The sequence below is a fragment of the Panicum hallii genome, chromosome 4 (genome assembly GCF_002211085.1).
Source record: "Panicum hallii strain FIL2 chromosome 4, PHallii_v3.1, whole genome shotgun sequence".
NCBI lineage: Eukaryota > Viridiplantae > Streptophyta > Magnoliopsida > Poales > Poaceae > Panicum > Panicum hallii.
The window spans coordinates 35,059,429-35,086,401 of NC_038045.1; positions in this window are offsets into that span (position 1 = coordinate 35,059,429).

The window sequence follows — 26,973 nt, forward strand, 5'->3', positions numbered from 1 at the left end:
CCTTCACTGGAGATAGTATGTCCCAAAAATTTCACACTATCCAGCCAGAATTCACATTTAGAGAATTTGTCATAAAGGCGATGATCACGTAGTTGTTGAAGAATGATACGTAAATGCTTAGCATGATCTTCCTTATTCTTGGAATAAATCAGAATATCGTCGATGAAAACCACGACGAATTTATCGAGTTCCGGCATAAAGACTGAATTCATAAGATACATGAAATATGCCGGTGCATTTATGAGTCCAAAAGACATAACCAGATATTCATATAGTCCATATCTGGTCGAGAAAGCCGTTTTTGGAATATCACTAGGCTTGATTTTGATTTGATGATAACCAGAGCGTAAATTAATCTTAGAGAAGACTTTAGCTCCAGCTAGTTGATCGAACAAGATGTCAATGCGGGGAAGAGGGTACTTATTTTTTATACTGACCGCATTGAGTGGACGATAATCGACACACAGCCTTAAGCTATTTCCTTTTTCTTTACAAAGAGAGCGGGACATCCCCAAGGTGAAGCACTTGGGCGTATGAAACCTTTGTCAAGAAGATCTTGAAGTTGGACTTTTAGCTCGGCCAACTCATTAGGAGGCATACGATACGACCTTTTTGATATAGGAGCGGTGCCAGGTTGAAGCTCAATAATGAACTCGATGTCTCTGTCTAGTGGCATTCCAGGCAAATCATCCGGGAAGACATCGGGATACTCACAGACTACAGGAATATCTTCTACTTTAATGTCTATGATAGCATAGGCACAAGAGTGAAGATACTCTTGCTGAGGCAGATAGAGGGTGGTGGCTCCTTGATGTGGTGAGTCAATCTCAATAACTCGGGAAGAAATATCTAGCAGTACTCTATGTTCTATCATCAAAGTCATCCCTAGTACAACATCAATACCCTCTAAATTTAAGAGAACCAAATCAGTTTTGATTATTTTGCTACCTAACTGAATTGGCACACTTTTAACCATTTGGTTGGAAGTAACTTTTCCTCCGGAGGTAGAAATCATATATGACCCCTTGGTATGACAAAGATCAAGTCCTATTCGGGTACCACAGTTGTTACTAATGAAACTATGAGTTGCTCCTAAATCGAATAATGTAACAACTGGTTTGTGATGAATAGAAAATGTACCCGACATGACGGGGGCTCCATCCGGAAGCTCCGCAAAGGTGGTGAAGTTAACTCGCCCTTGCCGGACTTGCATCATTGGCCTCTTGCCCTTGTTCTGGTTATTCTGATTAGAACCTTGCCCTTGATTAGGCTTTCTGGGCCGCGGACAATCTCTGATGAAGTGATCCGCACTCCCGCAATTGAAACAGCGATAAGTGCTGCTTTTCTGTTGGACTTGTTGAGCATTTGGCCGTGGGCCAGACTGTTGCGGCTGTTGCAGAGGTACGGGAGGTCTATACCCTCCTTGCTGTTGGGGCGGCCTGAAAACCAGTGTGCCAAGTGGAGCATTCCGCTGTGGTGCTCTGGGTGGTGCATTCTGAACAAATCGATACCGCGAGGGTTGAACACTAGCGGGTCCAGTGGAAATCCTTCGTTTCTTTTCAGCACGGTGTGCAATGATGCAATCCTCTTGGGTCAGGGCCATGTTAACCAGCTCATTAAAGGTATTGCCCTTCACAAGGTTCAGGTGTTCCTTGAGCTTAGTGCTCAAGCCCCGACGAAAACGATCTTGCTTCTTGGTGTCACTATCAGCGTGATAACCCGCATACTGGCATAGGTGATTAAAAGCCTATGCATATTGTAGTATGGTGCGGGTGCCTTGGGTGAGTGCCAAGAATTCATTCAATTTCCGCTCCATTAGTCCTTCAGGTATATGGTGTGCCCTGAAAACATTCTGAAATTCTTCCCAGGAGATAACATGGCCATCGAGTTGCATGGCACAATAGTTATCCCACCAAATACGGGCAGCACCACAAAGTTGTTGAGCCGCGAAGTGAGCCTTATTGGAGTCCGCACATGGAATCATAAGAAGAGCAAACTTGGATTCAATAGTGCGAAGCCAAGCATCGGCATCAAGAGGCTCCTCAACTTTGCTGAATAGCGGGGGCTGAGTGCTGAAGAAATCTTGGTAGTTTGCCACCTGAGGGTGAGGATCATCACAATCTCCTCGTGATTGCTAGCGATGTTGGTTCTGTTGTGCCTGTACTAGCAGATTAAGAAGCTCGGTCTGCCGAGCCATAACCTCGGCTAGATTTGGGGGTGGTGGTGGTGGTTGTTGGGAACCACTGGCCTGGTCTGCCCGGAAACCTTCCGGGGTTCCACGCGTGGCTCTAACCATCTGAAACAAAGGAGATGTCTATTATTAACCATATATCCTTGCTCCCATTTTCAGAAGATATACCACTACTACAGATATGTAATTCACATGTTCCATTCAACCAACTCATTTCAGATGCAAAGATAATGAACAAGATGGTAGAACACAAGGCTTATATTACATCGCAGATACTGGTCGTCCTTAACATCGTACATCAGAATGGTCCGTACACAGGCCATCTATATTACATCAAATGGCACTAGGTCTAGATAAACTACTTACTACCTATGTCACTACACTTTACACTGGTTACATCTAGAGAATCGACAATTTGAACAAACTAGAAATCGTCAAGGTCGCCTACAGAGGACTGGATGCTGGAAGAGGAGTAATCTGGCTGAGGGTTGGGTTCTGGGTCTCCATGCTCGGAATCGAGATCAGAAACTCCCTCGATTTCCTCCGGGTCTTCTTCTCCACCTTCAGGTACTGGTTGCTGCTGAAGTTTGTCAATGTGAGCATGGGCGTCGTCAACCTCAAGGATCAGGTCATGGATTTGCTCCTGGAGGAACTTGATGATCGTGTTACGTTGAGTGATTATTGCATCACTCTCATTGATGTGATCCTCCCGGTGAAGAATGGTCTCATCCCGTGCTGCAATAATTTCCTCCTTCTCGATGACCAGGGCTTGTAGCTCCACTATCTGAGTGACTTGTCGATCAGCATTTTGGTAGTGACCTTGAGCTATACAAGTCAATTGACTCATACTGTAGCGTAACAAGATCTGATAATGGTGCTGAACATTCATAAACCTGATAGTACCACGGAGCGTTTCTTCGGCTGAATCTACCAACATATGGCCATAATGGGCTATCCTGAAATTCCACTCAGGATCACTGGAATCTATGGCAGGGAATAGACCAATGGGATGCCCGGCAACTTCCATGGGATGCTGGTTGTAGAAGATATGGATGGCCTCAAGAGCGGCAGTCTCGATGGTGTCGACAAGACGATAGCCAACCACATCGACTTCGATGGGCTGCCACTGAGAATGAAAAGGATGCTGAGGAATAGTCATATTGACTCTGCATCGTGGAACACCTTCCTCTCTATACTCCACTCCGTCGTACTAGGGAGGCTCGGTGTAGAAGAATAGACTAAGTGATTCCTATAAAAGATGAGAAAAACCCTCCCAGTGCAAGGCATTGGTATGGAGATGCCCTGCACGATCCCAGAAAATGTTTGAAGGAGCCGCCATCTGAAACAAGAATTTAGATGATAAGATTTATTTAGCCTGCTGGAAATTAGATGGATGTTTAAAATACTCAACTAAGGCTACCACAAGGATTCTATTGAAACCACACTAAAGATAGACAACACTTTACCTGTCCTTAAAAGAACAACACATTCAAGCATTCATTTTGTTTATTAATGGATTATGCATGCACGTACTATTTGACCTCACAACCAAAACAATTGCCGAATATCTTCGGACTTACGTGGTTAGTTTCGGTGGCATAATTCATACGTCTCTCACTAATATCTAGTCGATAAGTCCTATCCGTCTTAACCTCTTAATCGTGGTTAGTGTACCTGCAAAAGATCACAATATATATCCAATGAACCTTTCATGCCAGCATGTCATGAAAGCGTTCCCAATCATTACTGTTCACTATAGAAACATCATCTGTACCATTACCGCTGTACAGACAACATTAGCATACGTTATCGAAACAATGTATTCACGGGGGTACCGCAAAATGCGGGAGATATGAACAGCGATCGCCATACCCTGCGCCGAACCATATACTCCCAATATATTCAACCTAAGTTGATATATTGGCAGCATCTCAAGTAGGCTACTGCTTGAGAAACAGCGTTCGGTTCGCATCACCGACGGGAAGGCTAACTCCCAGTTAGCTGAGGATCCTTACCTTCTTACCTTACCATAGAAGGTGTCGTTACAGAGAGTAAATTTGGGTTGTGCATGAATTTAAGTTTTGACAGAAAAGTAATGCTGGTAGTTAAAGTTATATATATATACTATAGCCACCTCTAATTCCCTTAATAAACATAACCCTAGGGCTTTACATACTAAGCACAATCCTTAACGAAACCAACGTAGTTTTGCAAAATACTTTGTTGGTCAAATTTTATACTAAAAGCATTTCTAAGGCAATTCATATCTATAGTGTACACTTGTTAGCTCTGATACCAGCTGTGGCAGAACCAACCTGAATTACACCGGCTCAAGTACGCAAGTCCCCTCTCAAGGGCTCCAATTGTACTTCAAACGGTGTAACCCCTTGGCCTGTCGGGTAACGTCCCGATAAAGCACCGAAAGCAGGATCAAACAAGGTACCTCGCACGAAGGCGAGTTCAGAGATACAATCGCCATCATATTTTACATCACAGGCATTTATATTACAGAGTTTCAAAAAGTAGCATAAGATCCAAACTGATAGTAATTATTACAAACTAGTTTAAAGTTTCAAGTTCACGGCAGCGGAATTTAAAATACGACAGTTATACACATCGCCAGTACGGACATCATGTTAAGCCCTGGCATGACATCACTCGGTATGATCATTGTTGTCGGGGACGGGTCCCATTCCACGGACCAACCATCGGAAAGTGCATAGGGCCAAGGCATGGGAAGAGTAGGTTCTTCAGAGACATTACCTGAAATAAAGTCATATCGCAAGGCTGAGTACTCTAATACTCAGCAAGACTTATCCGTTTCATGGTATACTTAGCCATATAACTAGACTTATGAAGGCTTGTAGTGGTTTTGGGTATAGCTTTCAGCTGAAAAGTAACAAAGAGTAGATCCTTAATTTTAAATTTTAGCTTTCAGGTTCTAGTTGATTATCCATTCTAGGTAAGCAACTATAACTACTCAAGCATGATAGGATCTTTAAACAAACATCATCTTTGATAACCATAAAGTTGCTCTTGTTATTCTATGTGGCAAAGGGATCAAGCAGTCTCAATATCCGCGAGAAACGGACGATTCTGAATCGAATTTCACCCTTGCAAGGTAAACCTAACTCACACGCTTGGAACATCGAAAAGACCGTTCCGAAGCAACCGTTTGCCTTTCATTCCGGGTCGTGGATCAGATCCACCACAAGCGACTGCAGGACCATACGCACATCCAATGTGCAGGATGTACATCTATAGCGCGACTACATGACCGTACTCCTAGTTGCCCTGCAACACGTATTCCTACATGTCAAAGCGAGTAACCGGAAAAACCAAATATGAGTGGTGGGAGGTATGTCCACTTGCCGGGCCGATTGGTTACTAGGCTTACCGCTTACCATATTTCATGCCATGTGGCTAGTACGTTCAAACGCTTAACCACCGCTACCACACACTGCGATCTTATCAATTTTTCATCAACACAGATGGGGTTCTTACCAAGGTCATGAATCATAATCACAACCCCGTCCGTCATCCTTATAGTGGTTGCAGGAATGTAAACATTGCAACTCCTATAAAGCTTGCGAGTGACAGGGAATCACTCGACTTCTACCGGTCCTATTAGCTTAGCAGCTAGTCGGACTTTGGTTCTGGTATTCAATACATAGGTTTCTAGGAATATGCAGCTAGGGTTTCAATACAATTCCTGGAAACTTAAATGCACAGGTTGATATATATATAGATATATAAATTACAGTGTAGTAAAATAGCGGTTTATGTCCGGAGCTTGCCTTCTTGAGTGGGGCTGGAGGCAGGAGTGTCAAAGTTTTCCGAACTTTGGTTCGGAGCTTCAGTTAGATTTCCGACGATGTTCCCGGGGTCTTCAGAATAACCTCCTTCTGGTTCTGGGATCAGTTCGTAGTCTCCGTCGGCGAGAGTGGTTGAGTCTATATGATATGCAAAGATGTGGTTTAATGGATGCATACACTTTCATTTTACTTTACGATAAAGTTGTAATCCAATGAAAATATAATTCACTCATCAAACATCTCATTTACGCTTTTACTGGGCAGTCATTTATCGAGTATAAACTAACCTAGTTAGCTACACTAGACAACATGTTTCATTTTTACAGAACAAACTACTATAGCACTAGGGTTGAAACTTTTATTAATTACAGATAAAGCTATGTCTAAGCTACTATAAATTTTTCAAGATTTATTCTACACATAATTGATTCTGAAAAAATAAACAAAATTGACAACAAACTAACAAGATTCATTTTTAGCTTCTGTTCTAGTCATGAACTGGTGCTCAAATTTTACAGACAGTACATATGACTAAAACAAGGCTCTACAAAAATTACCAGGATTTCCTAAGCAGGGAAACTATTTAACATGATTAAAGCTCACTTAAAAGTATTAAATCAAAAAAATAGCTAAATAGAAGGAATGATCACGAAATTTTTATAGCAATAGCAACACTAGGGTCATATGAACATTTCACCGTAATAATTTCACAGCAAGACATGGTTTCAATCATCAGTTAAGGAAAAGATAAAAACAACTAGCATTTAAACACTAGTAACACAAATCTATTTTTACAGCAAAAACTTTCAACTAACACCCAACATATTATGATTCTACTGCAAAGATCTCTTCAAGAGGATTCCAAAACATCAAAATTTGCATTTTTCTGATTTTTCTCTGAATTTCTATGGAATTTCAAAGTTTGCAACAAAAATAACAAAGAAGTCCCTGAAGACACTATTCACTTGAGTCATGGCTTCGCAGACAGCCCCCTAGGTTTTTGTTTCTTTCAACCCGGGGTCCTTGGCCGTGGTCAGAGGAAGGGCGCGGGTTTTACCAGCCAAATCCGGCGACAGTGATTGCCGGCGGCGAGGGTGGAAGGGCGTGGGAGCTTCACCAAGTCCGTGCGCACCTGGAGATGCCCGGGATTGAGGTCGGGGTGGCCTGTAGCGGCGGCGCGACGAGAGCAGGCGGGTCGGCGGTGGAGGCGGCGCTCCGATGAGTTTTGGGTGAGGGGGAGGGGTGGGTGAGTTGTGCGAGGTCGAGGCGCAGCTGATGGTAGGGTCAGTGTGGGCGGAGAGGCTGCGAAGAGGCGGGTTCATGGTGGCGTCGAGCTTGCCGGTGTGGACGGAGCGGCGGCGGCATTCTGGGGTCTATGGTTGGGGAAATGGCAAAAGAACGAGGGGAACGGTTTGCGGGGGTTCTTGTAGTGCTAGTGCGCGTGAAGGATAGGGCTCTGAGGTGCTGCAGCGAGCCATCCACGGCGGCGGCGAGGTGGTGGCCAGCGGTGGTTTTCTAGGCGCGTGGCACTGGGATGAAGGCTCCAACGCGAGGAGTAGAGGGCGGTGGGAGCTCTAGCGCGACGCGTGGAGAAGCTAGCAGGCAGGAGGTGGCGCTGGGGAGGAGCTGGAGAGGCGGTGGGTGGCGCTGACAATCGGCAGCAGAGGGGGAAGCAGAGCAGAGCAGAGGCGCCAGAGGAAGAAGAAGAAGGGAGGGGGTCCGAGGGATCTCTTTGCAAAAATAGGAAAGTCCAGGGACTAACTGTAAAGTAAAATTTCCCACTGATCCAAAACCCTAATGAGAAAATGATCAAAATAGAAGTTGTAGAGTTTTTTAGACCCTACAACATTGCTTTAGGGTTCAAGTTCAAAAAGTCAAAGTACAAAGCTTCAATTTTAAACTTTGAATTAAACTTAAACTTAATAAGGTTTTGTCCTTATTGAGGTAGATTTTATGTAGTTTTGGACATAATTGCAAGTTTTCATGTGATGTCATGATGACTTGCATTCTTACACTTTGGCCCTAAGTAAACTTTGAAAGTTACTTTTGTACTTCAAATATTTTGCATAAATGGACTCATATTTTTGCAAATTACACATAAGTCCTTATTTTCACATAAACACCCAAATTTCATATAATTCAACATACCTATTACAATTTCTTTCCAAGTGTGATACAAATTTGACACCTAGGGTGTCACACCAAGGGACTAGATCAGGAAGGATTAGTCAGGTTAGTCATCCTTGTGGAGTATTACAGAGTATCAATTTTCACGGAGAACGTGAAGTGTACTAATCCTAACTGATTCGTCTGGGGGTAAGGTTGACGACGAAGGAAGAGAGTAAAGGATAGAGGGTAGAGAGGGTACTTGCTGGATAAACAAAGTAGGACTAATCAATTGAGAGAATTAGAGATTACTTGTATTGTCTACTCCGGGTGCTTGGACCGGACTGTGGCAGAACCGCCCGAATTATTTCGGCTCAAGTGCACTAACCATCATCCATAGAGACGAGACGGTACTTGCTAGATAAACAAAGTAGGACTAATTAATTGAGAGAATGACACCATGCTTTGGGCTAAGTATGGTGCCTGCTTTGCGACGAGTAGTCGCGTTGTTGTATCTTTTCCGCTGCCATCTCTAAATAATGTTCGTTAAAACTTGAAGTTTTTGAACAATGTCTATATAAATTTGTTTCAGTTAGGTTTGCAATACTCTACTAGAAACTGGTTTGTAATAACTACTATGACTATGTTGTAAAAATATAACGGTGATTGTATCTCTGGACTCGCCTTCGTGCGAGGTACGCTTGAACGATCCGGAATCTGGTGGTTTCATCGGGACGTTACCCGACAGACCATAGGGTTATTCCGTTTGAAGTGTGTTGAGGTCATATCACCTGAATAGCAATGATCTGCCCACTTAAGCTGAAATAATTCAAGCGGTTCTGCCACAGGATGGTATCAGAGCTAACAAGTGTACACCGGAGATATGATTGACCTTAAAAATATTTTTAGAATAAAACTAGACCAACAAAGTATTTTGTAAAAAAATTATTGCGTTGGTTTCGTTCAGAATTGTGCTTATTACATAAAGCCCTAAGGGTTTATATGAAAATTATTAGGTACCTACTAATATATATACAATATGCTTATAGTACTACTCTAACTTCCAGCACCACATTTGTGTAAAAACTTACTTTCGAGCACAATCAACTTTATATTCTGTAATGACGCATTCGATGATGAGGTAAGAGGGTAAGGATCCTCAGCTAACTGAGAGAGCTTGGCCTTCCTATCGGTGATGCGAACCGAACGCTGATTCTCAAGCAGTGGCTTACTTGAGATGCTGCCAATATGCCAACGATAAGTTGATTATATTGGGAGTATATGGTTAGGCATAGGGTATGGTGATTGCTGTTCATGCCCCCATTTTATACGGTATCCCTGTGAATACGTTGCGAAAGTAACGCATGTTAACATCGTCTGTACGGCGGGAATTGTACGGATGCAGTTTCTATACGTGAACAGTAATGTTTGGAAACGCTTTCATGACGTGTTGGCATGAAAGGTTCATAATATATGTGATTTTTTTTCTGCAGGTATGCTAACCCTGACTCAATAGGTTCTGAACGAATAGGATCTCTCGACTAGCTATTATAGGGAGAGACGTATATATACTATGATACTGAAACTAACCACGTAACTCCAAAAATATTTGGCAATTGTTTTTGGTTGTGAGGACGAGTAGTACGTGCATGCATAATTCATGATTAAACAAAGTGAATGAATTAATGGCTTGTTGTTTTAAGGCTATCTAGAGTATTGCTTATCATAAGTGTGACATTAAGGTAATTAGAAATATAGACATTAGGTTTTAGTGTAAAAAGTGTATGTTTGCTTTGGGGTATGTGTATAGCACAAAGGAATAGGGGGTATAATTGTAATTCTTTAAAATATAGGTCCTTAAGTGTTAATTGGGTAAAATGGGAGATAGCATTCAAACGTAGGGAAAATATAACACTAAGTGTTAAATCTATATCACCATAGGAAAGGAAGTGCAAAAGATAGATTAAATCCTAAGAAAAATAGGTCTTTATGTGAAAGCAGGGGCCTAAATGTAATTAATGCAAAAATATGGGTCCTCTTATGCAAATTATTGAAGTATAAGAGTAACTTTTAGAGTTTACTTAAAGGCTAAAATGTAAGAATACAAGTCATCATGACATCCCATGAAAACTTGCAAACATATCCAAAATTACATCAAATCCATTTTGGTAAGGACAAAAGAATTCAAATTCCACCTTTATCCAAAAATTTAACATGTAAAGCTGTAAACTTTGGCTTTTTAAATATGAACCTTAAAGCAATATTGTAGAGTTTGAAAAACTCTCCAACTTTCATTTTGGGCATTTCCTCATTAGACCACTACATCAGTGGGAAATCTTTCTTTACCGTGGGGTCCGTGACATTCTTGAAATTTCCAAACAGGTCCCCCGGACCCCCTCCCCTCTCTTCTTCTTCCTCGAGCACGTGCTCCTCTGCTCCGTTCCCCCTCCTGCCGCAGGCAGTGCTTCGCCTCTGGCCGCCGCTCTGCCGCCGGTGCCGCGCCACCTCCTGCTGGGATGAACTCCACGCGTCATCCTCTCCCTTCCCCGGCCCTATTTCCCCTCCCTGCTGTCCCCGTTCGCGCGCGCCACGGCCTTAACACGCGCTCAACGACCCCTCTGTGATCTTGTTTACTCATTGCCGCACTTCTTTTCCACCGCATTTTCCATTCCCCGAGCTTACTCCCTCACCGGACCTCCACCGCCCCTCCTAGCCACCGTCGACAGCCGCCGCTGCCGTCGCTTCGCCCCAATCCAGTGCTCCCACAGCACCGCAGTGACCCACTGGTGCTCTACCGCCCATCCAATTTCATCCTCCCACCTCCACGCCTCGTCTTCCACAGCTCCTGCTAGCTCGAGTTTCGCCGCCGCCTTCTGCTCACCGTGGGCAGCCCACTCCGAGCCCTCCCGCACCATGACAACACCTCAGGTAGACTCCTCTTGACCCCGTGAAGCTCTACGACCCCCCAATTAGTCCCCTAGTGCACAACACTGACTCCCTGACGATTGCCGGCGATCTCCACCCGCCGGCGCTTTCTGTTCGCCGTGGGACACCTCTCTCCGGCCCTCCTCGACCCCAATTGCCCCCACCCCGAGCTTCTACACATCGCTCTGAAGCTCCTCGACTACTTTCCCACCACCCTCCGTCGCCCCAGCCCGTAGAACACCGGCCGCCATCGCCGCCGGTAAGAACCCGTCGTCCACCCCACCGTCGAGCACCACCCTCCGCCATGTCTCCGACCAAATCACGCACGGAAAAAGCATCCCCACACTCCTGTGATGCTCATGCGCGCCCTAGTGGTCCGTGTTCGCCGGCCCCACGTGCGGGACCGCGAGCACCCCGACATGGCCGCCGTGATCCATCACCGCCGGCCAAACCCTCGCCGCCGGCGAGAACACGATGGTCAAACACCACGGCCACCGTCTTGACCCGGCAAGGACCTCGCGTTAAAAGAAACCAAAAGCCTAGGGGGTTATCTACGAAGCCATGACTCAGATGAATAGTACCACCAGGACCCCTTTGTGTTATTTTTGCTGCAAACTTTAAAATCCCATATCAATTCAATAAAAAATTATAAAAATGCAAACTAAAATTTGTTAGAATCCTCATGATAAGATCTACAACTTTCCTTATATATTGACTTTCAGTTTCTGAGTAGTTTATGCTCTAATTTAAATATTAATTTTAAGTAGTTGTAGGTTAAGAAAATGCATAATAAATAGCAGAAAAATGATAAAAATATGAAACCAATTGCATTAGTCTTATATTGACATGTAATACTTAGGAAAAATAATTAACCTACTGTTTGTGAAATATTTTCTTAATGTATAAATTTAATTATAAATAATACCTATTAAACCTTATATATTTAATATCTGTGGATTTAAATGTTCAAAATCATGAAAATATTTTGAGGTATTATTCTTACGTAATGTAACCTGTCCCTAAATTCTCAACCTAGGTTCAAGTGTAAAACAATTAGAACAAATAGAACATGCTATGATAAGTCCATAGTTTAATGATAACCTAGAGTTAGTATAAATAGTTAGCAAAGCAAATAAATAAAGCTATTAAGTATAGTTATTTTAAACTAGCTCAACATGTTACCTCATGCCATTAGTTAAATATTTTGGGTAACCCACCCTGTTACTTAATGTAACCAAATAAAATGATTAATACCCGATAAATGACTGCCCAGTAGAGAAGTAAATGATATGTGTAGTAAGTAGATTATATTTTCGTTGGATTGCAACTTTATCATGAAATAAAATAAAATAATATGCATCCCTTAACTTATAACTTTGCATATCATGTAGACTTGACTACTCTCGCCGACGGTGACTACGAACTAATCCCGGAACAAGGAGTGGAATCAGCTGAAGACCCCGAGAACGCCGTCGAAGATCTAACTGAAGCTCCGAACCAAAGTTCGGAAAACTTTGACACTCCTGCCCCCAACCCTACTCAAGAAGGCAAGCCCCGGACATGACCCCTACTTTATTTACACTGCAATCTATATTATTTATACCTATCTATGCATTATGTTTTTAGGAATTGTATGAGAAACCTTAGTTGCATTTCCCTAGGGACCAGTGTATTGAATACTAGCACTTGAGTTCGAATGGCCACTATGCTAATAGGGCCGGTAGAAGTCGGGTGATTTCCTGTCACTCACGCGATATAGCAATTGAAATATTTACATTCCTGTAATCACTATAAGGATGACGGACGGGATTTATGTGGAGTATCATGGTTGAGATGATACCCCGTCTGTGTTGGTGAATTTGATAAGGTCGCAGTGTGTGGTAGCGGTAGTTAAGCGTTTGAAAGTACTAGCCACATGCCGCGAAATATGGTAAGCGGTAAACCTAGTAACTAATCGGCCTGAGGAGTGGACATACCTCCCACCACTCGTATTTTGGTTTTTCCTATTACTCGATTCGACGTGTAGGAATATGTATTGCAGGGCAACCAGGAGTATGGCCGTGTAGTCGCTCTACAGGCGTACGTCCTGCACATTGGATGTGCGTATGGTCCTGTAGTCGCTTGTGGTCGCTCTGAGCCACGAGTTGGAATGAAAGGCAAACGGTTGCTTCGGAACTATCGTTGGATGTTCCAGGTGTGTGAGTTAGGTTTACCCTTGCAAGGCTGAAATTCGATTCAGGAATCGTCCATTTCTCGTGGAGATTGAGACTGCTTGATCCCTTTACCACATAGAGTAACAAGAGCAACTTGGTGATTATCAAAGATGATGTTTGGCTAAAGATTCCACCATGTTTGAATAGCTATAGGTGCTTATCTAGAATGATTAATCACCTTGAACTTGAAAGCTAAAATTTGAAATTAAGGATCTACTCTTTGTTGCTTTTCAGCTGAAAATTTTACCCACAACCATTAAAGCCTTCATAAGTCTAGTTACATGGCTATGTATACCATGAAGGGGTAAGCCTTGCTGAGTATTAGAATACTCAGTCTTGCCTTCTGACTTTTTGTTCAGGTAATCCCCCTAACGACTCTGCTCTGCCTATGCCGTGGCCTTACCCTCTGCCCGATGGTTGGTCTGTGGAGTGGGACCCGTCCCCAGCCAACGCAGATCCCTCCGAGTGATATCATGCCAGGGCTAGCATGATGTCCAAACTGGCAACGTGTACAGTGCCCGTACTTTAAACTCCGTTGCATGACTTGAAACTTAGAACTATTTGTAATAATTTCCATCGGTCGAGAACTGATGTTAATTTTAACACTTATGTAATATATCTGCCTGTGTTGTTAATGTGATGGCAATTGTATCTCTGGACTCGCCCTCGTGCGAGGTATCTTGTTTGATCCTGCATTCGGTGGTTTATCGGGACGTTACCCGACAGGCCAAGGGATTATACCGTTTGAAGCACGATGGAGCCCTCAAGAGCGGACTCACGTACTTGAGCCGGTGTAATTCAGGTTGGTTCTGCCATAGCTGGTATCAGTGCTAACAAATGTAGACTGGAGATATGAAATGCCTTGAAAATACTTTTGGTATAAAATTTGACCAATAGAGTATTTTGCAAAACTATGTTGGGTTCGTTAAGCTTGTGCTTAGTACGTAAAGCCCTAGGGTGATATTTAAGGGAATTAGAAGTGGTTATAGTATATATATATAACTCTAACTCCCAGTATTATTTTTCTGTCGAAACTTAAATTTATGCATAACCCAACCTTACATTTTGTAATGACATCTTCGATAATAAGGTAAGAAGGTAAGGATCCTCAGCTAACTGGGGAGTTAGCCTTCCCGTCGGTGATGCGAACCGAACGTTGTTTCTCAAGCAGTGGCCTACTTGAGATGCTGCCAATATATCAACTTCGGTTGATTATATTGGGAGTATATGGTTTGGCGCAGGGTATGGCGATCGCTGTTCATACCCCCGCATTTTGCGGTACCCCCGTGAATACGTTGTTTCGATAACGTATGTTAACGTTGTCTATACGGCGGTAATTGTACAGATGTTGTTTCTATAGTGAATAGTAATGATTGGGATGCTTTCATGACATGCTATCATGAAAGGTTCATTGGATATATATTGTGATTTTCTACAGGTACACTAACCATGATCACGAAATCAGGACGGATAGGCCTTACCGACTAGTTATTAGGGAGAGACGTATGTATTATGCCACTGAGACTAATCACGTAAGTCTGGAAATATTCGGCCATTGTTTTGGTTGTGAGGTCGAATAGTACGTGCATGCATAATACAACAAAATGAGTGCTTAAATTGGTTGTTTTTTTCTAAGGATAGGTAACATGTTAGTTAATCTTAGTAAGGTTTCAAAGAATCTTTTAGTTGAGTGCCTTAGGTATCCATCTGATTTCCAGCCTTTGCTGTTATTAGAATTAATTATCTCGTTCTATTTACCTTGTGAATTTCCAGCAGGGTAAATATATCTTATCATTTGCATTCTTATCGCAGATGGCCGCTCCTTCGAACGTCTCCTAGGATCATGCAGGGCATCTTCACACTAATGCCTTGCATTGGGAAGGTTTTCCTCGTCTTCTATGGGAATCATTAAGTCTGTTCCATTACATTGAGCCTCACCAATATGATGGAGTGGAGTATCGAGAAGAAGGCATTCCTCGATGCCGAGTTAGAATGACAATTCCTCAACATCCTTTCCACCACCAGTGGCATCCCGTAGAAGTTGATGTGGTGGGGTATCATCTTGTTGATACCATCGAGACTGCTGCTCTGGAGGCTATCAATATCTTTTGCAACCAGCATCCAATGGAGGTTGCTGGGTACCCCATTGGTCTATTTCCTGCTATAGACTCCAGTGATCCGGAATGGAATTTTTGGATAGACCATCTTGGTCACTTGTTGGCAGATCTGGCTGAAGAAACGGTCCGTAATATCACCAGGTTCATCAATGTTCAGCACCATTATCAGATTTTGCTGCTCCGTGGCATGGGTCAGTTGACTAATGTGGCTCAAAGTCACTATCAGAATGCTGACCGTCAAGTCACTCAGATAGTGGAACTTCAAGCCTTGGTGACTCAGAAGGATGAGATCATCGCAGCATGGGATGAGACCATCCTTGATCGAGAAGATCAGATCAACGAGAGTGATGCTATCATCACTCAGCGCAATACAATCATTGAGTTCCTCCAGGAACAAATTCATGATTTGATCCTCGAGGCCGACAATGCCCAAGCTCACATTGAAGAACTGTAGCAGCAACCAGCACCTCCCGCTGCACCCCTAGTACCTGAATGTGGAGAAGAAGATCCGGAAGAAATTGAAGGAGTCTCAGATCTTGACTCCGAGTATGGAGATCCGGAGCCCAATCCTTAGCCAGATTACTCTTCATCTGGCAGTCAGTCTTCTGTAGGCAATTTCAACAATTTTTAGTTGTCAAATCGTCGACTCTAGATGTAACTCGTGTAAAGTGTAATAACTTAGGTAGTGAGTAGTTTGCTTAGACCTTGTGTCATTTGATGTAATATAGATGGCCTATGTATGGATCCTTAGGATGGGTAATGTTAAGGACAACCAGAATCTGTGATATAATATTAGCCTTGTGTTTTATCATCTTGTCCAATATCTTTATTTTCTGAAATGAGATGATTGAATGGAGTATATGCATTGCTTATCTGAGTGGTGTACCTTCTGAAATTGGGAGTAAGGTTATGTGGTTAATAATAGATATCTCCTTTGTTTTAGATGGTTGGAGCCACGCGCGGAACCCCGGAAGGCTTCCGGGCAGATCAGGCCAGCGGTTCTCAACAACCGCCACCACCACCTCCAAATCTAGTCGAGGTTATGGCTCGGTAGACCGAACTTCTCAATTTGTTGGTACAAGCACAACAGAACCAACAACGCCAGCAATCACGAGGAGGTCGTGATGAACCTCAAGTGGCAAACTACCAGGATTTCTTCAGTACCCAGCCCCCGCTATTCAGCAAAGTGGAGGAGCCCCTTGATGCCGATGCTTGGCTTCGCACCATTGAATCCAAGTTCGCTCTTCTTACGTTTCCATGTGCAGACTCTAGCAAGGCTCACTTCGCTTCCCAACAACTACGCGGAGCTGCCCGTATCTGGTGGGATAACTATTGTGCCATGCAAGTTGAAGGCCATGTTATCTCCTAGGAAGAATTTCGGAATGCTTTCTGAGCTCATCATATACCTGAAGGACTGATGGAGCGCAAGCTGAATGAGTTCTTGGCACTTACTCAAGGCACCCGCACCGTACTACAATATGCACAGGCTTTTAATCACCTGTGTCAGTACGCGGGCTATCACGCAGATAGTGACACCAAGAAGCAGGACCGCTTCCGTCGGGGCTTGAGCACTAAGCTCAAAGAACGTCTGAACCTTATAAAGGCAAATACTTTTAGCGAGCTGGTTAACATGGCCCTTACTCAGGAGGATTGCATCATGGCACATCGTGCTGAAAAAAAGCGAAGGATTTCTACTGGACCCGTGAGCGTTCAACCCTCGCGGTATCGATTCGTTCTGAATGCACCGCCTAGAGCGCCACAGCGGAATGCTCCGTTTGGCAGATTGGTTTTCAGGCCGCCTCAACAACAAGGAGGATATAGACCTCCCGTACCCCCGCTACAACCACAACAATCTGGCCCACGGCCAAATGTTCAACAAGTCCAACAGAGAAACAGCAATTATCGCTGTTTCAATTGCGGGAGTGCGGATCATTTTATCAGAGATTGTCCGCGGCCCAAGAAACCTAATCAAGGGCAGAGTTCCAATCAGGGTAACCAGAATAAGAGCAAAAGGCCAATGATGCAAGTTCGGCAGGGGTGAATTAACTTCACCACCCATGCAGAACTTCCGGATGGAGCTCCCGTCATGTCGGGTACATTCTCTATTCACCACCAACCAGTTGTTACATTATTTGATTTTGGAGCAACTCATAGTTTTATTAGTAACAACTGTGGTACCCAAATAGGACTTGATCTTTGTCCTACCCAGGGGTCATATATGATTTCTACCCCGGAGGAAAGATCACTTCCAACCAAATGGTTAGAAGTGTGCCAATTCAGTTAGGTAGCAAAGGAATCAAAATTGATTTGGTTTTGCTAAACTTGAGGGTATTGATGTTATACTTGGGACAAATTGGATGACTGAACATAGAGTACTGCTAGATATCTCTTCCCGAGTTATCGAAATTGATTCACCATATCATGGAGTCACTACCCTCTATCTGCCTCAGCAAGAGTATCTTCACTCTTGTACTTATGCTATCACAGACATCAAAGTAAAAGATATTCCTGTAGTCTGTGAGTACCCTGATGTCTTTCCGGATGACTTGCCTGGTATGCCACCAGACAGAGACATCGAGTTCATTATTGAACTTCAACCTGGCACCGCTCCTATTTCGAAAAGGCCGTATCGCATGCCTCCGAATGAATTGGCCGAGCTAAAAATCCAACTCCAAGATCTACTTGACAAAGGTTTCATACGCCCAAGTGCTTCACCTTGGGGTTGTCCTGCTCTCTTTGTAAAGAAAAAGAACAATAGTCTAAGGTTATGTGTCGATTATCGCCCACTCAATGCAGTCACTATCAAAAATAAGTACCCTCTTCCCCGCATTGACATTTTATTCGATCAACTAGCCGGAGCTAAGGTCTTTTCTAAAATTGACTTACGCTTTGGTTATCATCAGATTAAAATCAAGCCTTGTGACATTCCAAAAATAGCTTTCTCGACCAGATATGGACTATATGAATATTTGGTTATGTCATTTGGGCTTACTAACGCGCCGGCATATTTCATGTATCTCATGAATTCAGTCTTTATGCCGGAACTCGACATATTCGTCGTGGTCTTCATCGACGATATTCTGATATACTCCAAGACTAAAGAAGACCATTCTAATCATATACGTGTCATTCTTCAACGACTACGTGATCATCGCCTTTACGCCAAATTCTCAAAATATGAATTCTGGCTGGATAGTGTGAAATTTTTGGGACATACTATCTCTAGTAAAGGTATATCGGTTGATCCAACCAAAGTCCAGGAGGTTATGGACTGGAAGCCTCCAACTTCAGTCCATCAAATCCGAAGTTTTCTTGGATTGGCGGGATATTATTGCCGATTCATTCCAGACTTCTCCAAAATAGCCAAACCCATGACTGAGCTACTTAAGAAAGAAGTTAAATTTCATTGGGACGATAAGTGTGATGAAGCGTTCCACACCTTGAGAAAACTTCTAATAACCGCTCCACTGCTAACTCAGCCAGATAACACCCAGCCTTTTGATGTCTATTGTGATGCTTCTGGAACTGGCCTTGGTTGTGTTCTTATGCAAAACAACCGGGTCATTGCTTATGCATCCCGAGCACTTCGAAATCATGAGCAAAATTATCCAACTCATGATCTTGAATTGGCAGCTGTTATTCATGCTCTTAAAATCTTGAGACATCATCTTATGGGCGCCAAGTGTAATATTTACACTGACCATAAGAGCCTCAAATATATCTTTACCCAACCTGACCTGAATATGAGGCAAAGGCGTTGGTTAGAACTGATCAAGGACTACGATCTTGAGGTACACTACCATCCTGGCAAAACCAATGTGGTTGCAGATGCACTTAGCTGCAAGGCACATTGTCATTACTTATCCATAGCAACTTTCAATGACACTCTCTGCAATCAGATGAGAAAACTCAATCTAGAAATTATTCCTCAAGGTAATCTAAATCTATTATCTATCGAGTCTACTCTTCAAGATAGAATCATCATGTCGCAATTACATGATGAAGGTATAAAGATTATCAAATCAAAACTATTTCAGGGAGAAGCCAAATATAAGTGTTTCCACACAGATCATCAAGGAGTTCTATGGTTCAACAATCGTATTGTTGTACCTAAAGATCATCAACTTCGTAAACAAATCCTTGATGAAGCACATCTATCTAAATTCTCTATTCATCCTGGTAGCACTAAAATGTATCAAGATCTGCGACAACATTTTTGGTGGACCAGAATGAAGAGAGAAATTGCCAAATATGTATCCGAGTGTGATACGTGCCAGAGAGTCAAAGCCAGTCACCTAAAAGTATCTGGTACACTTCAACCACTACCCATTCCATCATGGAAGTGGGAAGACATTAGCATGGATTTCATTGTCAGTCTTCCTAACACATCCCAAAAACATAACTCTATATGGGTGATCATTGATAGACTTACTAAAACTGCTCATTTTCTTCCCGTGCATACCACTTATTCTGCTAAGAAGTATGCCGAAGTCTATCTTGATCAAATTGTTTGGTTGCATGGTGTCCCTAAGACCATCATTTCTGATCGAGGGACCCAATTCATCGCACGCTTCTGGGAACAATTGCAGTCTGCTCTTGGAACCAAACTAATTCAAAGCTCTGCATATCATCCTCAGACTGATGGACAGACTGAGCGAGTTAATCAAATCCTTGAAGACATGCTCCGAGCTTGTATTATTCACTACGGTACGAGCTGGGACAAGTGTCTTGCCTTGGCCGAATTCTCTTACAATAATAGCTATCAATCTAGTCTTCCGATGGCCCCCTTTGAATCGTTATGCGGTCGAAGAGGCCGAACTACTTTGAGTTGGTCCGAGACCGGCGAACGCAAAATCTTCGGACCAGACCTAGTTGTCGAGGCCGAAGATAAGGTCAAGGTTATTCAAGACAATCTTAAAACAGCCCAGTCTAGACAAAAGAGTTATGCAGATCAAAGAAGAAAACCTCTGCAATTCCAAGTAGGAGATTTTGTCTATCTCCGAGAATCTCCTATCAAAGGTGTTCAGCATTTCGTCATAAAAGGAAAATTAGCACCCCGATATGTCGGACCCTTTGAGATCCTTAAAGTCTGTGGCCCAGTAGCATACAAAATTCTCCTTCCATCTCAATTGGCTACCATTCATGATGTTTTCCATATCTCTCAACTTAAGAAGTGTATCACAGTACCCACGGAGATCGTTGAAACCCGTGCCATTGAGATTGAACCTGATCTATCTTACACCGAACAACCCATCCAAATCTTGGATACCAAGGAGAGAGTCACCGGAAGGAAGAAGATCAAAATGTATAAGATCCTATGGGATCATCACACCGAAGAAGAAGCAACTTGGGAAACAGAATCCTATCTTCAACGAAATTTCACAAACTTCCTTCAAGCCAACCCCCAAATCTAATCATCCAATTCCATTCTACTTCGAAATCTCGGGATGAGATTCTTTTTAGGGGGGAAGGCTGTGACATTCAGGTAATTAGAAATATAGACATTAGGTTTTAGTGTAAAAAGTGTATGTTTGCTTTGGGGTATGTGTATAGCACAAAGGAATAGGGGGTATAATTTTAATTCTGTAAAATATAGGTCCTTAAGTGTTAATTGGGTAAAATGGGAGATAGCATTCAAACGTAGGGAAAATATAACACTAAGTGTTAAATCTATATCACCATAGGAAAGGAAGTGCAAAAGATAGATTAAATCCTAAGAAAAATAGGTCTTTATGTGAAAGCAGGGGCCTAAATGTAATTAATGCAAAAATATGGGTCCTCTTATGCAAATTATTGAAGTATAGGAGTAACTTTTAGAGTTTACTTAAGGGCTAAAATGTAAGAATGCAAGTCATCATGACATCCCATGAAAACTTGCAAACATATCCAAAATTACATCAAATCCACTTTGGTAAGGACAAAAGAATTCACAGTCCACCTTTATTCAAAAATTTAACTTGTAAAGCTATAAACTTTGGCTCTTTCAACATGAACCTTAAAACAATATTGTAGAGTTTGAAAAACTCTCCAACTTTTATTTTGGAGATTTCCTCATTAGACCACTACATCAGTGGGAAATCTTTCTTTACCGTGGGGTCCGTGACATTCTTGAAATTTCCAAACAGGTCCCCCGGACCCCCTCCCCTCTTTCTTCTTCCTCGAGCACGTGCTCCTCTGCTCTGTTCCCCCTCCTGCTGCTGGCAGTGCTTCGCCTCTGGCCGCCGCTCTGCCGCCGGCGTCGCGCCACCTCTTGCTGGGATGAACTCCACGCGTCATCCTCTCCCTTCGCCGACCCTATTTCCCCTCCCTGCTGTCCCCGTTCGCGCGCGCCATAGCTGCCCGGAGCTCTGCTCGGCCGCCACGCCCTCACCATTGTTGCCAGCTCCTGCTAGTACCCTCAGCACCCCTCCCGGCCTTAACACGCGCTCAACAACCCCTTTGTGATCTTGTTTACTCATTGCCGCACTTCTTTTCCACCTCATTTTCCGTTCCCCGAGCTTACTCCCTCACAGGACCTCCGCCGCCCCTCCTGGCCACCGTCGACAGCCGCCGCTGCCGTTGCTCCACCCCAATGCAGTGCTCCCACAGCATCGCAGTGACCCACAGGTGCTCTACCGCCCATCCAATTTCATCCTCCCGCCTCCACGCCTCGTCTTCCACAGCTCCGGCTAGCTCGAGTTTCGCCGCCGCCTTCTGCTCACCGTGGGCAGCCCACTCCGAGCCCTCCCGCACCACGACACACCTCAGGTACACTCCTCTTGACCCCTTGAAGCTCTACGACCCCCCAATTAGTCCCCTAGTGAACAACACCGACTCCCTGACTATTGCTAGCGATCTCCACCCGCCGCCACTTTCTGTTCGCCGTGGGACACCTCTCTCCGGCCCTCCTCGACCCCAATTTCCCCCACCCCGAGCTTCTACACATCGCTCTGAAGCTCCTCGACTACTTTCCCGCCACCCTCCATCGCCCCAGCCCGTAGAACACCGGCCGCCATCGCCGCCGGTAAGAACCCGACGTCCACCCCACCGTCGAGCACCACCCTCCGCCCTGTCTCCGACCAAATCAGGCACGGGAAAAGCATCCCCACACTCCTGTGATGCTCATGCGCGCCCTAGTGGTCCGTGTTCGCCGGCCCCTCGCCGGGACCGCGAGCACCCCGACATAGCCGCCGCGATCCATCACCGCCGGCCATGCTCCGTCGCTTGTCTTGGTGCACATCACCCACCCGTAAACTCAGTAGATCATGTAGGTCACGTAGGACCAGATCATCCCCGGCCAAACCCTCGCCGCCGGCGAGAACATGCCGGTCAAACACCACGGCCACCGTCTTGACCCAGCAAGGACCTCACGTTAAAAGAAACCAAAAGCCTAGGGGGTTATCTGCGAAGCCATGACTCAGATGAATAGTACCACCAGGACCCCTTTGTGTTATTTTTGCTGCAACTTTAAAATCCCATATCAATTCAAGGAAACATCATAAAAATGCAAACTAAAATTTGTTGGAATCCTCATGATAAGATCTATAACTTTCCTTATAGATTGACTTTCAGTTTCTGAGTATTTTATGCTCTAATTTCAATATTAAGTTTAAGTAGTTGTAGGCTAAGAAAATGCATAATAAATAGCAGAAAAATGATAAAAATATGAAACCAATTGCATTAGACTTATATTGACATGTAATACTAAGGAAAAATAATTAACCTACTGTTTGTGAAATATTTTCTTAATGTATAAATTGAATTATAAATAATACCTATTAAACCTTATATATTTAATATCTACGGATTTAAATGTTAGAAAATCATGAAAATATTTTGAGGTATTATTCTTAAGTAATGTAACCTGTCCCTAAATTCTCAACCTAGGGTCAAGTGTAAAACAATTAGAACAAACAGAACATGCTATGATAAGTCCATAGTTTTATGATAACCTAGAGTTAGAATAAATAGTTAGCAAAGCAAGTAAATAAAGCTATTAAGTATAGTTATTTTAAACTAACTCAACATGTTACCTCATGCCATTAGTTAAATATTTAGGATAACCCACCCTGTTACTTAATGTAACCAAATAAAATGATTAATACCCGATAAATGACTGCCCAGTAGAGAAGTAAATGATATGTGTAGTAAGTAGATTATATTTTCATTGGATTGCAACTTTATCGTGAAATAAATTAAAATAATATGCATCCCTTAACTTATAACTTTGCATATTATGTAGACTCGACTACTCTCGCCGACGGTGACTATGAACTAATCCCGGAACAAGGAGTGGAATCAGCTGAAGACCCCGGGAACGCTGTCGAAGATCTAACTGAAGCTCCGAACCAAAGTTCGGAAAACTTTAACACTCCTGCCCCCAACCCTACTCAAGAAGGCAAGCCCCAGACATGACCCCTACTTTATTTACACTGCAATCTATATTATTTATACCTATCTATGCATTACGTTTTTAGGAATTGTATGAGAAACCTTAGTTGCATTTCCCTAGGGACCAGTGTATTGAATACTAGCACTTGAGTTCGAATGGCTGCTATGCTAATAGGGCTGGTAGAAGTCGGGTGATTTCCTGTCACTCGCGCGATATAGGAGTTGAAATGTTTACATTCCTGTAATCACTATAAGGATTACGGACAGGATTTATGTGGAGTATCATGGTTGAGATGATACCCCGTCTGTGTTGGTGAATTTGATAAGGTCGCAGTGTGTGGTAGCGGTAGTTAAGCATTTGAAAGTACTAGCCACATGCCGCAAAATATGGTCCTGCACATTGGATGTGCGTATGGTCCTGCAGTCGCTTGTGGTGGCTCTAATCCACGAGTCAGAATGAAAGGCAAATGGTTGCTTCAGAACTATCGTTGGATGTTCCAGGCGTGTAAGTTAGGTTTACCCTTGCAAGGCTGAAATTCGATTCAGGAATCGTCCGTTTCTTGCGGAGATTGAGACTGCTTGATCCCTTTACCACATAGAGTAACAAGAGCAACTTGGTGATTATCAAAGATGATGTTTGGCTAAAGATTCCACCATGCTTGAATAGCTATAGGTGCTTATCTAGAATGATTAATCACCATGAACTTGAAAGCTAAAATTTTAAATTAAGGATCTACTCTTTGTTACTTTTCAGCTGAAAATTTTACCCACAACCATTAAAGCCTTCATAAGTCTAGTTACATGGTTATGTATACCATGAACGGGTAAGCCTTGCTGAGTATTAGAATACTCAGTCTTGCCTTATGACTTTTTGTTTAGGTAATCCCCCTGACGACTCTGCTCTGCCTATGCCGTGGCCTTACCCTCTGCCCGATGGTTGGTCTGTGGAGTGGGACCCATCCCCGGCCAACGCAGATCCCTCCGAGTGATATCATGCCAAGGCTAGCATGATGTCCGAACTGGCGATGTGTACAGTGCCCGTACTTTAAACTCCGCTGCATGACTTGAAACTTAGAACTATTTGTAATAATTTCCATCAGTCGAGAACTGATGTTAATTTTAACACTCATGTAATATATCTGCCTGTGTTGTTAATGTGATGGCAATTGTATCTCTGGACTCGCCTTCGTGCGAGTACCTTGTTTGATCCTGCATTCGGTGGTTTATCGGGACGTTACCCGACAGGCCAAGGGATTGTACCGTTTGAAGCACGATGGAGCCCTCAAGAGCGGACTCACGTACTTGAGCCGGTGTAGTTCAGGTTGGTTCTGCCACAATAAGTGCAGTCCTGAAATGGTCATACAGACAACCTTAGGGTTTAGTATCTCGGCATCTTTTGTTTCATCCTCAAGATCTATATCATCTATCTGATTTCTAGCCTTTGCTATTACCAGAATCGGTTGTCTCGTTCCATTTACCTTTTGAGTTCTCAGTAGGGTAGTTGCATTCCAGCTATTCCATGAGTCTGACTCACATTTTTCCCGCAGTTTTCTCAAAGCATTTTTGTTGAAAACTTGCAACCTTACCATTTGAATCTTTGCTTCCGATGGCAGATTTTCCAAAGATCTTTTGGGACCACGAGGGACATGCTCACACCAATGCCTTGCATTTGGAGGGTTTTCCACGTCTCTTGTGGGAGTCACTTCAGTTGTTTAGCTACACCGAGCCACCGCAATATGATGGAGTGGAGTATAGTGAAGATGGTGTTCCTCGGTACAGAGTGAAGATGACTATTCCCCAGCATCCATCACGATCCCTGTGGCAGACACTTTTGAAGCTGTAGCTCTTGAAGCCATTAACATTTTCCGTGACCAGCATCCAAATGAGGTTGCCAGGTATCCTATTGGTTTGTTCCCTGCAGTAGATTCTCGTGACCCTGAGTGGACTTTTCGAGTATCACATTTTGGACACTTATTGGGAGATTTGACAGAAGAGACACTACGTGCTATAGTCAGGTTTATGAATGCACAATATCGTCATCAGATACTTCAGTGCCACGGTATGAGCCAAATGATCAGTATAGCCCAAGGTTATCACAGAAACATTAACCGGTAGATTACTCAGATTGAAGAGCTCCAAGCCACAATCACTGCTAAAGATGAGGTTATCGCACAACAGGATGAAACCATCACTCACCGAGAGGATCAGATCATTGAGAGTGATACATTAATCATTCATCGCAACACTATCATCGAGTTTCTCCAAGAGTAAGTCCATGACCTTACTCTTGAGCTTGACGATGCCATCGCCCATATCGATATGCTTCATGAGCAGCTAGTACCTCCTGTCGCACCTGAAGAGTCTGAAAGTGATGATGAAGAAGAAGACCCAGAAGAGATTGAAGGAGTTTCCGATCTTCATTCCGAGCATGGAGATCCCGAACCTAATCCTCAGCCCAATCGTTCTTCTTCTGGCAGCCAGTCATTTGTGGACAACATCTATGATTTCTAGTCTTTTCCAAATCATCGACCTTCTAGATGTACTTAGTGTAGTATAGTGTGACATAGGGAGAGAGCAGTCTAGTTTGACCTAAGGGCCACTTGTTGTATTATGTGTGGCATGTGTAGGCATGCCTTCATTTGTAGTTAGTAGACTACCAAGATGTAATATAGTAATGACCACCAGTGTATGATCTATAACTCGAGTTTCCTGTCCGGTTATCTATTGAGCTATCTATCTGTTGCACTATTTCCATATGTTTTATTTTTGTGGGCATATTCCTGAAAATGGAAGCAAGTATTGGTGATTTCTAATGGACATCTTCCATTCTTCAGATGGTTGGCGCTACGCGTGGAACCCCTAAAGGTTTCAGGATGGACCAGGCTAGCGGTTCCCAACAACTGCCACCACCACCACCAAATCTAGCAGAACTAATGGCAAGACAGACTGAACTCCTTGATCAGCTAGTGCAGGGCACAGCAGAACCAGTTCCGTCATCAGCAACGAGGTCATGATGAACATCCCTCTGCTAGTTACCAAGATTTTTTTAGCACACAGCCTCCACTTTTTCATAAGATTGAAGAGCCTCTTGATGCGGATGCGTGGATCCGCACTATTGATTCCAAGTTCGCACTACTATCCGCACCATGCTCCTAAGCAAACAAGGCACTCTTTGTGTGGCAGAACCAACCTGAATTATACCGGCTCAAGTACGCGAGTCCTCAATAAAGGGGCTA